The 12,512-nt window shown below is 39.8% G+C and overlaps 1 protein-coding gene across 4 annotated transcripts in view; it reads left to right on the top strand.

Annotated features, from left to right (window-relative positions):
- Nucleotides 1-12,512, top strand: part of PTPRA (protein tyrosine phosphatase receptor type A) — a 164,016-nt gene that overhangs the window by 64,186 nt on the left and 87,318 nt on the right. Inside the window, exon 1 of one of the 4 annotated variants that reach the window (XM_058685056.1) lies at nucleotides 7,451-7,511. The exons of the other annotated variants lie outside the window; for them this stretch is intronic. The gene's annotated coding sequence lies outside the window, so the exon portion shown is untranslated. Of the gene's footprint in view, nucleotides 1-7,450; nucleotides 7,512-12,512 lie in introns of those variants that run through there. 4 annotated transcript variants of the gene reach the window in all.

The following is a 12,512-nucleotide window of genomic DNA, read 5'->3' as shown; positions in this document are numbered from 1 at the left end:
TAAACACACAATTATGGAGGGGCATTTAGCAAGCTGCGTGTGGCATAATCTGAAGGTAGTAAAGGATTTGCATGGTACTGGTGTTAAGATCCGTATCTCAAGGCAACTATAACTGTAGAGAGTTAATGATGTTTATTGATTTTTCGAGGACAAAGCCTATCTGTTATAATAGATTCCAAATGATTCTGGTGAAATTAGTCTCTTGGGGCCTTCCAGGTGCCTGCTCTGTTGTTGCCACTATAAGATACTCTGACATCTTTTGATTTTAGTCACTTAAGTCCTTTATTTTTTCGAATCATCTTTAATGTCTACCATCGTTTCCTATCAAAGGTAGACTCTGGTTCAGCAGTTCAGCTATTCTCTTGCCATTACTCAGCCCTGTTCCTTATAGTTCTGTTACATTCAGCCAGCAAACCTTAATTCCGTGTTTTCCAAACCATCACTGCTTAGAGAAGTTTTCCAGAAAAGGATTCTTTTTTTTTTAAATTTACTTATTTTGAGCGAGACAGAGAGAATGTGAGTGGGGGAGGGGCAGGGAAAGAGAGAGAATCTCAAGCAGGCTCCATGCTGTCAGCACTTAGCCCACGCGGAGCTCGAACTCATGAAACTGTGAGATCATGGTTGAGCCACAATCAAGAGTTGGGCACTTCACCGACTGAGCCACCCAGGTGTCCCCAGAAAAGAAGTCTTGAAAAATAAGTCTCATGTCAGCTGGGTCCTTTTCTTTGATTTCTTGCCATTTTCTGTAGCAGCACTATTAGTCTTTGCTCTTTTTTCTTTCTCTCTTTCTCTTTCTCTTTCTCTTTCTCTTTCTCTTTCTCTTTTGTATTTATTCTGAGAGAGAGACAGAGTGAGTCGGGGAGGGACAGAGAGAGGCAGAGAGAATCCCAAGGAGTGTGGAGCCCAGTGAGGGGCTCAAACTCATGAGCTGTGAGATCACGACCTGAGCCGAAACCAAGTCAGATGTTTAACCGACTGAGCTACCCAGGCACCCCAGTAGTCTTATCACTTCTTGAAAGTTTATTCCACTGTCTCCCCCTCTTTTTTAGCCTTTGACTTTTCTACATCACAAGAAATCTCAAAGATGTCAAACTGAAGCTCCTTCATTTTTCCTGTTCTTCCTCTTTTGTCTTCCTACTGAGTCCTCATCAGCATATGCATTTGATTAGTTAGTTTTCTCTTAACCTAACAAACAAACCCTTTCTTGAGTGCAAATCCGTGGCCATTTTTGCTTGGATATAAAAATCCTCTATCTAGTTACCTTGATACCCTATCCCGCCATTATTTCTTATGATTTGCCTGTAGGTTGTTGTGGATTTTTTATGTAAGTGATTGCATTTCCTGCAAATAATCCTATCCTATCTAATTTTTATTATTCTGATTTCTTTTTCTTATTGCCAAGGCTAGGACCTCTTATAAATTATTGAATAGAAGAAGTGATAATGGGTCATCTTGTCTTCCTATTCCTGATTTTAGGGGCACCTGGGTGGCTTAGTTGGTTGAGCATCCGACTTCAGCTCAGGTCATGATCTCACGGTGCATGGGTATGAGCCCCACGTCGGGCTCCGTGCTGACAGCTCAGAGCTTGTAGCCTGTTTCAGATTCTGAGTCTCCTTCTCTCTTCCCCTCCCCTGCTCGTTCTCTGTCTCTCAAAAATAAATAACATTAAAAAAATTTTTTAAGGGAATGCTTTCAGTGTTTCCCTATTGAAAAGAGTAACTAGATAGTGTTACTGTTTTAAAATAGGAACTGTTTTATCAGGTTAAGGGAGCCCTCTATTCCTAATTCAGAAGGATTTTTTAAAATCATGAATTCATGTGTTTTTATCCAGTATTTTTTCTGTGTAAATGGAAATGATTTTATGATCTTTCTTCTTTAATATGGGTGAATTATATATATATAGATTTTATATCAAAACATATTTGTATACCTTTGATAAACACAGATTGATTGTGGTTTATCTTTTTTAAATACCAGAATGACTTCATTAATACCTTGTTTAAGATTTTTGACCTGTATTGATTATTGAGTGGAAGAGGGACTATGATTTCTTTTCTTGTAATGTTTTTGTTTAATTTTAGTGCCAATTTTCACTCACCTCTTGGAATGAGTTGGGGATTATTCCCTATTTTTTTCTCATCTATCATCTTGGCCTAGTGTTTTCTTTGTGAGAAAATTTTTAACTTTTGGTTCAAATTCTTTAATATTTATAAGAATATTCCGGTTTTTTTATTTCTTTCTGAGTTGATTTTTAAGTTCTTTCTAGAGATTTGTCTGTTTTACGTTTTCAAAATTATTTGTTTGTTGTTGTTGGTAATAGTTGTTGATAATAGTCTCAGTTTTCATCTGCTATATTTGTAGTTATTTCTACTTATATTTGTGCCTTCTCTTTTTATCTTTTGTTGATTTGTCAAGGAACTATCCTTGAGCCTTGTTTAATTTTTATTGTATATATTTTGTGTTATTACATTTGTCATTGATTGTCCCTAATATTAAAAAAAAAATTTTAACGTTTATTTATTATTGAGAGACACAGAGCGTGAGCAGGGGAGGGGTAGAGAGAGGTAGAATCCGAAGCAGGCTCCAGGCTCTGAGCAGTCAGCACAGAGCCCGACGCGGGGCTCGAGCTCACAAACTGCGAGATCATGACCTGAGCCGAAGTTGGTCACCCAACCAACTGAGCCACCCAGGCACCCCAGATGGTCCCTATAATTTTAAACAACTTTATAATTGATATAAAATAAAACTGTATACACATTTAAAGTATAAAGTTTGTTAAGTTTTGACATGTGTATGTGGTGAAACTATCACGACAGTCAAGAGAATATGAACATATCCGTCATTCCCCCAATTTTTCTTGTGTACCTTTATAATCCTTCCCTCGTGCTGGTGCCTATACCTTTGTCCCCAAGCAACTACTGATCTATTTTCTGTTGCTATAAATTAGTTTGTATTTGCTAGGGTTTTATATAAGTGAAATCATGCATTATTGTACTATGTGTTTCTGATGCTTTGACCTCTGGGGCCTTACTCACCCTGGAAAGACTGCCCCTCTCAGGGTTAAGCAATTTCTAGAGATGATAAACAACTCACCTGCTGGTGTGCCTTTCATATGCAAACCAGCCAATCCAGAGCCCACACCCCAACCACCTCCTTTTTAGGGCTTTCACACTCTGGTTCACTATCTGCCTGATTTCACCCCCAACCAGGAGCTAGGCAATTAGGGATAGCCTTTAAACCCCAGAGCCCACTGTTATTATTCAGATTAGCTAATCCCAAACCTGTTTCCCTTGCCTCTGCCCGTGTTTTCCTGCTGAAACCACAATATAAAGTTTTCTTACTGGTATTTGCCCCTCACTCCCCCTGCCTTCTAACCAACCTAGTGCTTCCCCATGTGGCCCCTGTGTGGCATGGCATGCCACCTCCTCTTGGGAATTGTGAATAGCAAACTGTCTTTTCAGTGGCAGTCATCTGATTTTTTGGTCTCATAACTGAATAATAATAAAACCTATGTTTTAAAACAAGTAATGCTCTCTTTTGTCTTGTTTCTTAGCGTAATTATTTTGAGATTCATTCGTGCTGTGAATGAATAAAAACATTCGTTTTTATTGCTGAGTATTCTATTATATGGGTATAACAAAATTTATTTATCCCTTGATCCACTGATGGAATTTTGGGTTGTTTCCAGTCAGCTATTACAAATAAAGCTTCTGTGAACATTAATGTACAACAAGCTTTTGTATGGACATACATTTCTCTTGGATAAATACCCAAGAGTGGAATGGCTGGATTGTATGGTAGGTTTATGTTTAACTTTTTTAAGAAACTGACAAATGATTTTGTCAAAGGGGTTATATTATTTTACATTCCCGTGAGCAACATGTGAAAGTTGTGACTTCTCCATATCCTTGACCATACTGGGTATTAAAAATCTTTTAATTTTAGCCACTTGAGTGTGGTATTTTGTGTTTTACTCTGCATTTCCATAATGATTAATGATTTGTAGCATCTTTCATGTGCTTGTTTGCCTCACATATATCTTCTTTGGTGAAAATGTTCAGATTTTTTTCCCGTTATTTTTTTGGGATCCTTGTTTTCTGACTGCTGTCTATATAAAAAAATTTACCATTTTAACCATTTTTAAGTCTACAGTATGGCATTAAGTTTCTTCATTATTGGATAGCTATGATCACTGTCCATCCCTAAAACTTTTCATCCTGCAAAACTGAAACTCTATACCTGTTGAACAACTCTTCACATCCTCCCCCCACCACCCCACAACCCCTGGTCACCACTATTCTACCTTCTGTCTCTATGAATTTGACTACTCTGTGTTCTTAATGTAAATGAAATCATACAATATTTGTCCTTTTGCAACTGGTTTGTTTCATTTAGTATGATGTCTTCAAGGGTCATCCATGTGGTAGCATGTATTAGAACTTACTTTTTAAAGCTGAATAATACTCCAGTGTATGTATATACCACATCTTGTTTATCCGTTCTTCCCTTGGTGGTTAGGTTGCTTCTACCTTTTGGCTATTGTGAACAATGCTGCCGTAAACATTGGTGTACAAATATCTGTGTGAGTCCCTGCTTTCAGTTCTTTTGGCTGTATACTCAGAAGTGGAATTGGTCTGTCATATGGTAATTCTATGGTTAATTTTTTGAGTAATCACCTTACTGTTTTCTGCAGTGACTGCACGATTTTACATTCCCACTGACAGTGCACAGGGTCTGAATTTCTCCACATCCTTGTCATTTTCCCCTTCCTTCCTATCTTCCTTCCTTCCTCTCTCTCTCCCTTCCTCCCTCTAATTCTTTCTTTTAATAGCCATTCTAATGGGTATTAAGTGGTGTCTCAGTTTTGATTTGCATTTCCTTAATGATTAGTGATTTGAGCATCTTTTCATATGCTTATTGGCCATTTGTCTGTCTTCCCTGGAGAAGTGTCTGTTCAAGTCCTTTGCTCATTTTTTTGGAAGTTTTTTTTTTTTACATTTATTTATTTATTTTGAGAGAGAGAGAGAGCGAGCACGCGCACGCGTGCACACACGCGCGCGCGCGCACACACACACACACACACACACACACACACCAGCAGGGTAGAGTAGGGGCAGAGAGAGAAAGAGAGGGAGAATCCCAAGCAGGCGGTGCTGTCAGCGCAGAGCCTAACGTGGGGGTTTGATCGCACAGCGAGATGATGACCTGAGCCAAGATCAGGAGTTGGACGCTCAACCTACTGAGCCACCCAGGAACCCCTGCCCATTTTTAAATCAGGTTGACTTTTTCGGTTTTTGAGTTGTAGGAATTCTTTATATATTCTGATTTCAATCCCTTATCAGGTGATTTCCACACATTTTCTCCCATCTGTTGGTTTCCTTTTTATTCTGTTAGTAGTGACCGTTGATACACAGACATTTTTAATTTTGATGAAGTCCAACTTACCTATTTTTTCATTTTGTTGAACTGTACAGATTCTAGCATCATATTTAAAAAATCATTGCCAAATCCAGTGCCTTGAAGCATTTCCCCCTATGTTTTCTTCTAAGAGTTTTACGGTGTTAACCTTTATGTTTAGGTCTTTGATCCATTTTGAGTTAATTTTTGTATATGGTGTAAGGTAGGGAGCCAACTTCACTCTTTTGCATGTGGAGACAGTATCCAGTTTTCCTAGAACCATTTGTTGAAAAGGTTGTCTTCCTTCCACTTTTGCACCCTTGTCAAAAAATTATTTGAGTATATTTGTGTGGATTTGTTTCTAGTTCTGTTTTATTTCACAGGTCTATACATTTATCCCTTTGCTAATCTCACACTGTCTTAGTTATGGTAGCTGTATACTGAGCCTTAACACTGGGTAAATGGATTTCTCCCATTTTATTCTTTTTCAAAGTTGCCCCTGGTTTGTTTTTATTTTTTATTTTACACATGTAACCTATACTATACTTTGGTTTCATATATCCAGTAATTTATTCCAGTGTATTTAAACAGCAGATATTTTCCCATATTGTTCTTTGTCTTAACTGCAATATAAATGTATACCAGACTGTTTGTTTGTTTGTGGAAGTAATCTGATTGACCTCCTTGCCTCCAGGCTTATTTCTCTCCAGGCCCCAAACTGAATCTTGCCTTAGGTATAACTTAAAGGCAGTAGAATTTAACCATCTGTTTTATAGCTTTGGTGGTCCTGCATTTCATGTATGGAAGTGAGCATCTCTTCAGGGCCTCAGACTTTTACTAGTTTTAGTGGGGGCAGGGGGCTCCTCTTCCTTTTATTTTGGACCTCTCTACCACATTGCCTTTCTCGAGAGAAGACCTGTAGTAACGCAAGTTGATTTCTGGTGTTCTAGGACTGCTTCACAAGCCCTTGGCGGTTTTTCAAGCTGTTTTAGCTCCATGGCAAGTATTCAGTGTGCTGTTCCCACCCCACCCTCTCTTAATGGCATGTATCAGTTTTCTACTCACCCACACCCACCTACTCCTGCCTCCTGCTCCTGTCAGATGTCTCTTGGCCTGGCTCTCCCATTGCTGCTTTTGTCACTCTTACAGCTGTCTTCTTCCTTTCTTTGGCTACTGCCTGACTTCCGTGGCAGCTGCTCTGTCATTGTTTGTCTGCCATTCTGCCCCTTCTCCTACCCTCATACCCTGCACCCCTGCCCCATGTAGGTGTGTGATGTACATTCTCCGTGTTCACAACTAAGCTTTATCACCTTCCCCGTGGTATGCCGTGTCCCCAAAGTGGTCATCCTCCTGTTTATAGCATTATGACTCACCTAAGTGAGATAGCTGGGCCTTCCTTACCTTTGGCATCTTATTGTTAAGTCTTCAGTTCTACCCCCATGAAAGGCTTCCTGGACCCAGTTCCAACATGTGTGTGTGTGTGTGTGTGTGTGTGTGTGTGTGTGTGTAGGCTTTGCCACACCAACAAGCAATTCTTGGACACCAGTGTGTTCAAGAACTCAAATGCATTCTGACACTGTCTACTTGGAGATAGAATCAGATTCCACAGGTAAGGGGCTCAATCCCACAAGACCTCCCTCTACTTCAGATGACTGTCTGTCTACAAATTGGTGATTCCAGTAACCCCCTCCAACTCAGGAGGCCAGCTGCAAGTCCAGGTCCTTACCTGTACTTCTGACCAACTGGCTATAAATCAAAGGTTCCCAGGACTATCTCCTTGGGTTCGATTAATTTGCTGTAAGAGCTCACAGAACTTAGGAAAACCTGTTTACTCACTAGATTTTTTATTTATTACAAAAGATATTAAAGGATACAAATCAACAGCCAGATGAAGAGATACATAGGCGAGGTCTGAACAAGGGGCTTCTGTCTTTGTGGAACTTGGGGCTTGGCACAGTGGCAAATGGAAGTGTTCTAGTTTCCCAGTTTGGAAGCTTTCTGAACCCCCTTCTTTTTTGTTTTTTATAGAGACTTCATTACATGGGCACAATTGATTAACTCGTTGGTCATTGGTGATTAATTCAACCTGTAGCCCCTCTTCCCAGGAAATCCAGGTGGGACTGAAAGTTCAAATCTTCTGTTCATGGTTGGTTCCCATGATAACCAGTCTCCATTCTTAGGTGCTTTGCAAAAGTCACCTTCATTAATATAAACCCAGTTGTGGTGAATAGGTTTATTATAAATAGTGAAACACACATTTCATCTTTATGGCTCTGAACATTTTTGGGAACTGAGGGCAAGAGACCAAATATAACAAAAGATGCTCCCCTTGTCCCTGTCTGTCTCTCAGGACATTTTAAGGGTTTTGGGAGCTGTGAGCCAGGAGCTGTGAATAAAGATCAAATATATAACACAATGTTACATTAGTTTCAAGTGTACAACATTGAGATTCAACAAGTCTGTACATTTGTATATATTTCTTATAAATCACAGTGTCACGCCCTGTAAATTCTCTTATCAGATTCCTCTAGATATTCCTGCCCTGCCCTGAGGTCCTCCTGGTTTGTTGGCTAGGTGACTTCTGAAACCTTTGGTCAGAGCCGCCTTCTAACCTCAAACCACCCCAGTTGATCCTCATTCCTGCTGTCGTGGTTTCTAAAATCAAATTGTTCCAGTCAGTCTCCCTGTGCTTAAAGCCTTTGGTGGGTCTTGAGTGTGTTCCGTGCAAGATCAGAACTTCTTATTGTCGCCTGGAAGCCACTGTCTGATCTGATCACTGCTCCCTGTTACCTCACCACCTGCGTTACCTCCACACATCCTCACAGACCCCAGTCTTTCGTGTCTGTCATTTTCATACTCATTTAATGCATGTTTATTGAGGTCCTGCTGGATGCCCTCACCCAGCTCTTTGCCATTCCTGGAACCAGATAGGCTTGTTCAGGCCTCTGAGTCCTCTCGCTCGAAAGACTGTTTCTGCCATTCTCTTGGCTCACTACTTACTCTTTATCCTCCTAAGTTCAGTTCAAGAATTACCTCCTCTGAAAATTCCTTCTGGTTCTGCAGTTTCACCACCTCACCTTAATGTTAATCAGCTAGCATTATTTATGGCAGGTGATGATTCAGGGTTTGAAGAAATAGTTTCTTTGTGCCTCACAGCTGGCTAGGGAACTATATGGACGACAATGTTTTATCTAATCTTTCTGGTATTCCCAATGTTAGGTAAAGTGTGAAGGCAAGGACGTGAGCTTTGGAGTTTTAAATGCCCTGAGTTTGAATCCTAATAGCCACTCATTAGGTATGTGGCCTTGAAGAAATTCCTTAACCTGTGATCTTTAGATTCTTCATCTCTGGAGTGGAAGAACAGTATCTAACTCATTTTGAGGATTACATTGATTATATAGAATGCCTAGTACTAGTGCTAAGCACCTATCAGGCAACCGTGGATTGTAGTTGTAAAAGTAGTTTTTGTTCTTAATAATAAATGATATAATGTTGATTGAATGAACTGTTAGCTGAAGGAATTGAAACCTCCTTCTAGGTGCTTTTTTTTTTTCCAAAAAAAATTTTTTTTTTCTTAACGTTTATTTATTTTTGAGAGAGAAAGAGAGAGAGAGACACACAGCATGAGTTGGGGAGGGGTGGAGAGAAAGGGAGACCCAGAATCTGAAGCAGGCTCCAGGCTCTGAGCTGTCAGCCCAGAGCCCAGTGCGAGGCTCGAACCCACAAACTGGGAGATCCTGACCTGAGCTGAAGTCGGACGCTTAACCAACTGATTCACCCAGGCACCCCTTTAAAAAAAAAAATTAAAAAATAACGTTTATTTGTTTTTGAGAGAGACAGAGACACAGCCTGAGTTGGGGAGGGGCAGAGAGAAAGGGGCTCCCCCCCCCCCCCGCCCAAATCAAGAACCTGAACAGCTCTAGGAGAAGGCGCAGGCAGAGTTTGACATTCTTAGCTGCCACTTCTTTGTTTCTCCCACACCTGGGAGACCTCCTCAGCAGGGCTGAGAGTTGAATACTTACTTTTCTCACAGAGAGCTTCATCTCTGTGAAAAAGGTGAGTTACTTAAAATCAAGGCTAGTACTTGAATGGTCATCTATATTGAATATCTGAAAATCGGTGATTGATTAATGTGAACACATTTAAGTCAGTCACTGCCCCATTACTTAGAAATCTATAAAATGGAAATAATCATCAATTAGTTTTCGTTGGTATTAGAAAGATTTATCTGTTTCTCCATTAGTCTTTACATTTTTAAAGGGTCAAATGGTGATAAGATTTGTAAAGAGAAGTCAGATAGTCCTGGACTTGAATTCTGCTTCCACAATTTACCAGCTATGTGATCGTCTCTCAATTTCTTTATCTGCAAAATGAGAGTTAAGAAGAGTATGTAACTGGTAGAGTTGCTGTGAGATTTAACTGAGATAAAATGCCACATATTGAGATAATTTGTACCTGATGCTTCATCATATTTTATCAGTACTAATGTATTGAATATTGAATGCATAACTTTGAATAGGTGTACTCTTAATAGAAGCTATCACAACCAAAGTCTACACTCTGGGCAGATTCGTCAAACTCTCCTTTGCTAGTGGGGGCTTCACAATATTGATTCCTGAAACATTTTTTCTCTAGCAAGTGAAGGCAGCATTGTACTTGCTGGCAAAGGGGCTGAGAAAAATACATTCCAGAGCACTTTATCATTCCCATCCTAGGTGATCACAAGTCATAACATTTAAGAGTTGGTCTTCTTATTCCTTATAACTAGCTGTATGTATCAGGATTGGGGTTGGTTGTATATATCAGAAAATAAAATAGGTATCTTTCTTTCTCATATATATGAAATCTGAAAGTAAGCAGGACTGGTATGACCCGTTGGTCAGTGTCATCGGAGAACTCAGTTTCTTTCTAACTCTCTATTCTGCTATTTTATGTCACTTCAGGGTCCATAATGGCTGCTGGGGCTCTAACCATCACATCTAAATTCCACATTATAGGAGAGAGGACAGGAGAAAAAAACTTCCTTTTAAAACCACCTTCCTAGAAACCTCATCATACACTGTAGCTTATAATTTCTTGGCTAGAATTGAATCACTTGTCCACAACTAGCTCAGGAAGGGGGCGTGTTCTCCTTACTATTACCACCAGTTTTCGCCCTTCTTCCTCTTAAATGAAGATGGCATGTCTCTCAGGACCTCTCAGGGTCCACTGACGGGGAGTGTATGTTTGATCAAGAGCTATTTCTTTTTGGCTTGAAGCCAAAGGAATCGTTCTCTAGCAGATAGTATGACTGTAATGATACAGGTTGTATATTTCAAATAATTTACCCCTGAAATGCATGTAAGCATCTATAATCGCTTGCTTATAAAGTTAAAATCCAAGATTTCTGTAGTTCAAGGGAAATACCCCTGCTTCCAAAGGTGCACAACACAGTAAGTTGCAGTAACGCCTTTATCAGCGTCATAGGGTTGGGGAGGATTAAGTGAGAGGAGGCATACAAAGTGCTCAGTGCAGATGGGGCTTTGAGACAGGACGGCAAGTGTGAGTGATTTAGCAGTTAGTGGACACTGCCCACTGTCCCCACCACTGAGTATACAGCCTCCACATGTATCCCTAGAGAATGTCTCAGATCTACACTGAATTCAGATTTTAAGAACATTTAGAAAATGTTGTTAGACCCTCAGATATCAGGAAAACGATAGTTACAATTTTTCAGAACTTCTTTGTCATATATCCTAGGGCTTTTAAGTATTGCCAGTGGCATCTTGGTTTTCCTCTGTTATTTGAATGTTAAACTTTCCAACACTCTAATGTATGTGCAATGGAACTGATTTTTTTTTTTTTTTTTTTTTTACTAAGAAATGCTTTTGTAATGAAATAAGGACTGTATATTCGCCCTTTTTCTGGGTGTGGTAGAGTAGGAGAGAAAACAGAATGTGTGTGCCATTGTGTCTGATAAATTAGGGAACTGCCCAGAGTTCATGACTCATCTCCCAAAGCCTCCCTGCTCAGTTATTCTGTAACTCACAGTTAACCAAAGGATTATGGTTCACAAGTGCTTTTTGAAAAATGACCAAAGTATAGATTTGAGTTTCTTCCTTATTTTGCCTTTCCTGAAATATGTAATTCTGTCTTTACTCAGCTAGTCTTGTCTAATCAAAAATGATATGTGGGATAGCGGAAGAAATCATATACAGCTAACTCTTCCTTAACAAGGCATGTATCCCTTGGATAAATGCCTAGTAGTGCAATTGCTGGGTCGTAGGGTAGATCTATTTTTAATTTTTTGAGGAATCTCCATACTGTTTTCCAGAGTGGCTGCACCAGTTTGCATTCCCACCAGCAGTGCAAAAGAGGTCCTCTTTCTCCGCATCCTCGCCAACATCTGTTGTTGCCTGAGTTGTTAATGTTAGCCATTCTGACAAGTGTAAGGTGGTATCTCATTGTGGTTTTGATTTGTTATTTCCCTGATGATGAGTGATGTTGAGCATCTTTTCATGTGTTGGTTGGCCATCTGGATGTCTTCTTTGGAGAAGTGTCTATTCATGTCTTCTGTCCATTTCTTCACTGGATTATTTGTTTTTCGGGTGTTGAGTTAGGTAAGTTCTTTGTAGATTTTAGAAATGAACCCTTTATCTGATATGTCATTTGCAAATATCTTCTCCCATTCCATCGATTGCCTTTTAGTTTTGTTGATTGTCTCCTTCACCGTGCAGAAGCTTTTTATCTGATGAGGTCCCAATAGTTCATTTTTGCTTTTGTTTCCCTTGCCTCCGGAGATGTGTTGACTAAGAAGTTGCTGCGGCCAAGATCAAAGAGGTTTTTGCCTGCTTTCTCCTGGAGGATTTTGATGGTTTCCTGTCTTTCATTTAGGTCTTTCATCCATTTTGAGTTTATTTTTGTGTAGGGTGTAAAAAAATGGTCCAGGTTCATTCTTCTGCATGTCGCTGTCCAGTTTTCCCAGCACCACTTGCTGAAGAGACTGTCTTTATTCCATTGGATATTCTTTCCTGCTTTGTCAAAGATTAGTTGGCCATACATTTGTAGGTCCATTTCTGGGTTCTCTATTCTGTTCCATTGATCTGAGTGTCTGTTTTTGTGCCAGTACCATACTG

The sequence above is a fragment of the Neofelis nebulosa genome, chromosome 9 (assembly GCF_028018385.1).
Source record: "Neofelis nebulosa isolate mNeoNeb1 chromosome 9, mNeoNeb1.pri, whole genome shotgun sequence".
Lineage (NCBI taxonomy): Eukaryota > Metazoa > Chordata > Mammalia > Carnivora > Felidae > Neofelis > Neofelis nebulosa.
Note: the sequence above shows the minus strand (reverse complement) of the source record. Positions and strands in the feature narration are given on the sequence as shown.